This window comes from Schistocerca piceifrons, unplaced genomic scaffold, assembly GCF_021461385.2.
Source record: "Schistocerca piceifrons isolate TAMUIC-IGC-003096 unplaced genomic scaffold, iqSchPice1.1 HiC_scaffold_1768, whole genome shotgun sequence".
In the NCBI taxonomy this organism is placed as follows: Eukaryota; Metazoa; Arthropoda; class Insecta; order Orthoptera; family Acrididae; genus Schistocerca; species Schistocerca piceifrons.
The window spans coordinates 25,001-30,000 of record NW_025727643.1 but is presented as its reverse complement, the minus strand read 5'-3'; the positions used below and the strand labels follow the sequence as shown (position 1 = coordinate 30,000).

At 53.7% G+C, this 5,000-nt stretch overlaps 1 non-coding gene across 1 annotated transcript in view; it reads right to left on the bottom strand.

The window, feature by feature from the left end:
- LOC124738471 overlaps positions 1-1,675 on the bottom strand; it is a 1,909-nt gene extending 234 nt beyond the window's left edge. Inside the window, exon 1 of the ribosomal RNA XR_007009837.1 lies at positions 1-1,675. This exon is cut by the window's left edge and continues 234 nt beyond it. This is a non-coding gene — a ribosomal RNA (small subunit ribosomal RNA).
- Positions 1,676-5,000: the final 3,325 nt, after the last annotated feature.

Sequence of the window (5,000 nt, the reverse complement as noted above, 5' to 3'; positions counted from 1 at the left end):
TCATGGGGAACAATTGCAAGCCCCAATCCCTAGCACGAAGGAGGTTCAGCGGGTTACCCCGACCTTTCGGCCTAGGAAGACACGCTGATTCCTTCAGTGTAGCGCGCGTGCGGCCCAGAACATCTAAGGGCATCACAGACCTGTTATTGCTCAATCTCGTGCGGCTAGAAGCCGCCTGTCCCTCTAAGACGAAAAGTAATCGCTGACAGCACGAAGGATGTCACGCGACTAGTTAGCAGGCTAGAGTCTCGTTCGTTATCGGAATTAACCAGACAAATCGCTCCACCAACTAAGAACGGCCATGCACCACCACCCACCGAATCAAGAAAGAGCTATCAATCTGTCAATCCTTCCGGTGTCCGGGCCTGGTGAGGTTTCCCGTGTTGAGTCAAATTAAGCCGCAGGCTCCACTCCTGGTGGTGCCCTTCCGTCAATTCCTTTAAGTTTCAGCTTTGCAACCATACTTCCCCCGGAACCCAAAAGCTTTGGTTTCCCGGAGGCTGCCCGCCGAGTCATCGGAGGAACTGCGGCGGATCGCTGGCTGGCATCGTTTATGGTTAGAACTAGGGCGGTATCTGATCGCCTTCGAACCTCTAACTTTCGTTCTTGATTAATGAAAACATACTTGGCAAATGCTTTCGCTTCTGTTCGTCTTGCGACGATCCAAGAATTTCACCTCTAACGTCGCAATACGAATGCCCCCGCCTGTCCCTATTAATCATTACCTCGGGTTCCGAAAACCAACAAAATAGAACCGAGGTCCTATTCCATTATTCCATGCACACAGTATTCAGGCGGGCTTGCCTGCTTTAAGCACTCTAATTTGTTCAAAGTAAACGTGCCGGCCCACCGAGACACTCAATAAAGAGCACCCTGGTAGGATTTCAACGGGGTCCGCCTCGGGACGCACGAGCACGCACGAGGCGGTCGCACGCCTTCAGCTCGCCCCACCGGCAGGACGTCCCACGATACATGCCAGTTAAACACCGACGGGCGGTGAACCAACAGCGTGGGACACAAATCCAACTACGAGCTTTTTAACCGCAACAACTTTAATATACGCTATTGGAGCTGGAATTACCGCGGCTGCTGGCACCAGACTTGCCCTCCAATAGATACTCGTTAAAGGATTTAAAGTGTACTCATTCCGATTACGGGGCCTCGGATGAGTCCCGTATCGTTATTTTTCGTCACTACCTCCCCGTGCCGGGAGTGGGTAATTTGCGCGCCTGCTGCCTTCCTTGGATGTGGTAGCCGTTTCTCAGGCTCCCTCTCCGGAATCGAACCCTGATTCCCCGTTACCCGTTACAACCATGGTAGGCGCAGAACCTACCATCGACAGTTGATAAGGCAGACATTTGAAAGATGCGTCGCCGGTACGAGGACCGTGCGATCAGCCCAAAGTTATTCAGAGTCACCAAGGCAAACGGACCGGACGAGCCGACCGATTGGTTTTGATCTAATAAAAGCGTCCCTTCCATCTCTGGTCGGGACTCTGTTTGCATGTATTAGCTCTAGAATTACCACAGTTATCCAAGTAACGTGGGTACGATCTAAGGAACCATAACTGATTTAATGAGCCATTCGCGGTTTCACCTTAATGCGGCTTGTACTGAGACATGCATGGCTTAATCTTTGAGACAAGCATATGACTACTGGCAGGATCAACCAGGGAGCTGCGTCAACTAGAGCTGAGCAGCCGGCCGCCCGGGAGTGTGTCCCGGGGGCCCGCGCGAACACGCAAGCGTCCGCTCAATCATTCTGCAAACAGGAGGAGGCTGAGCTCCCCTGCACAATACACCTCGAAACCCTCTCAGGTCCCGGCGGCGCGCAGCGCCGTCCCAAGTACTTGGTCGGGTTCGAGAGAGGCGCAATCGCCCGGAGTTAGGCGAGTAGACGCTTTCGGTGCGACCACCCGTGCTCCCAACTGAGCTTGCCGCTGCCGACAGAGGCCCGGGAGCGTGCTGTCGTGGCATTGCCGGCGGGAGACAACACGCGCCACCTACGGTGACCGGCAGCTCCAACGCCAGCGCCACAGAAGGACAAAAGCCCCACTTGGGTGCCGAAGCGAACTCTCCCAGCACAGCGCACGCGCCAACACATCCGCACAGCTGCGATACAAACCACCAGCGAGAACCGCTGGGGCGACCGAGCAGCAGACGGCGTCGCGGCGCCGAGCGCCGGGCGGCGGCGCATCCTCAACGCACACAGTCCTCAATCGGACCAGCACACTGAAGATGTCCACCGCGCTTCGCACCGGGCCCGCGAGGACCTACTTTGGCCGCACGGCGCCGCGCGCAGGGTGCGCCGGCGCGCAGCTGCGACGCCTGCCGCGTCCGTCGGCCGGCGCGCCTGCCACTGGCCGCCCCCACCAGCCGGCTGTAGCGCGTGCGCCCACGCACCGCGCGGCCAGCACGCCGGGAGGCGCCCCCTCACCGGCCGGGGACGGTCCCACCCAGCCACCGCCGCGTATCGCTTCACACCCAGATGCCGTTCAGTTTCGTCGGCATGGTGGGTATCGCTGGAACAACCGGTTAGTACCTCAACCTATCGTCGCCATCACCGATTCACCCCTAGCGAGAACAACCGCACCACAACAGGTTACCATTTGTTCATTTGCGTAACTTCACCAGAAAACGCAGGCGTCCATCGCCATTTGCAACTTCAACGATTATTGCATGCCTGTGTCAGGTGTCACGCCACACTACGTCTGCCCACATACACGCAACAAAATGTGCACGCCTAGACAATACGTGGAAGGTGGCCCCCGTACGTATGCGATGTCCATTGCTCGAACGACTGTCAACCGGCCTCTGTAGCATGTCGCAGATATGGAACGCGGTGCACCATGCCATCACGGTGTGTGAGGAGAGACGACTAGGTCCGAATACATCAACAGACAGCTCATGCTGATCGCCATCCACGGCGTCCGTTCCTCCCACACGTCTCTATGGCGTACCACACTGCAATCCAGCTCTCATAGGGAGACGACACGTAGCTGCGTGCACAATATTTGCACTGTATGGTCCGCCGTTTTTGGGCGCAGTCGTTGTGCGGTCACACATGTGCCACGATGTATCATTCAGTACATAAGGACGAATGTGCAGTACAGATTGTGGTTCACGCGTACGACATCAGCGGACAGTTGACACAGGCCGCACCACAACGTAGCCTGAGTACGTCGCATGCGAAGGGCATTGAACATGCAAACTTCTCACCAACCAGCTTGCGAAGGCAGGGGGCAAGGTGGGGACGTGGGGAGGGGCGGCATGTACGTCCTGCTGCCATCCACATTACAGTGTACAGCAGGAGCATGTGGAAAGTGAGCAAGACTTGCAAGGTGTTTAACATGAAGCGATACACAGGGGTGCGGGCAGTGCGAGTAGCGAACTATATTGCGAGGGTTGCGGGTGGGCAACACTACAGTAATTGAACGAGTCGTATAACAATTACAGAGCAGGTTTAGGCGACAACGTGGGTTACGTTAAGGCGACAACATGGGTTAGGTTAAGGCACAACATGGGTTAGGTTAAGGCACAACATGGGTTAGGTTAAGGCACAACATGGGTTAGGTTAAGGCACAACATGGGTTAGGTTAAGGCACAACATGGGTTAGGTTAAGGCACAACATGGGTTAGGTTAAGGCACAACATGGGTTAGGTTAAGGCACAACATGGGTTAGGTTGAGGCACAACATGGGTTAGGTTAAGGCACAACATGGGTTAGGTTGAGGCACAACATGGGTTAGGTTGAGGCACAACATGGGTTAGGTTGAGGCACAACATGGGTTAGGTTAAGGTACAACATGGGTTAGGTTAAGGTACAACATGGGTTAGGTTAAGGTACAACATGGGTTAGGTTAAGGTACAACATGGGTTAGGTTAAGGTACAACATGGGTTAGGTTAAGGTACAACATAGGTTAGGTTAAGGTACAACATAGGTTAGGTTAAGGTACAACATAGGTTAGGTTAAGGTACAACATAGGTTAGGTTAAGGTACAACATAGGTTAGGTTAAGGTACAACATAGGTTAGGTTAAGGTACAACATAGGTTAGGTTAAGGTACAACATAGGTTAGGTTAGGTTAGGTTAGGTTACACGTTGTTGTACGGAAAGGTGTAGGGGGGGGGGGGGGGCGGGGGCGGCAGGTTCGTTGATAGTGATTATAGTAAGTGAATGCTTGTGACATGATCAGATTTGTCACGTCAGGATGCACCTTTGGCTTATTAGAGGCGGCGCTCCAATTCTATGCTTGTGTGAGACCTGTGTCTTTGACTCATGTCATTGTTTGTGCGCTGTGACAGGAGGTACTATTGTGATGTTGGGTGCACCGTTGTATAGGACATGTGTGGGTGTTGGTGCCTGGTCTGCGCAATGGTGGATGTCGAAAGGCTGGGATATTGTATTTTCCGCACGGACCTCCTGGTCTGGTTGTGATAGTGTGGATTGTGTAATGTGGCGGAGAAGATGCACTGGATGTTGTTCCATGCTGGTGCTTACATATTGTATGTGCGCCTGTTAGAAGCAGAGAGTGGTGCGTGATCAGAGTGTCTGGCTGACGTGTGGTTCCCATTTTGGGCAGACTCTTTCAGCATGTATACGGACAGTTGTGTATATTTGCTGTAGTTTGATGGCTCTGCATTGATTACTAATCAGCGCCGTGTGTACGGGTAATCTGGTTCCAGTCCAAAATGTTCCATCTGTGTACATTAGTGACAAAGACTCCCCCCATGCAGTGGGGCTCGGTCTGTTATAACTCTTCCGCGTAATATATTTGCCCCACGTTTTTGCGACTGCGAGTGCGAGTGCAACGCGCATGGGGACCGACATGCTGATGGCTCGGTATCGGACGCCGTACAGTGAGCAACGCGATCGCGTCTCTCGCTCGTAAGTGGTACAGGTCGCGGCTCATGTATACGGACAGCGGGAATGTCGCATATTGGAAATAACTCTTCATGAAACGCAAGTTATAGGGGTGGATTGCACTTTACGAGTGCGGG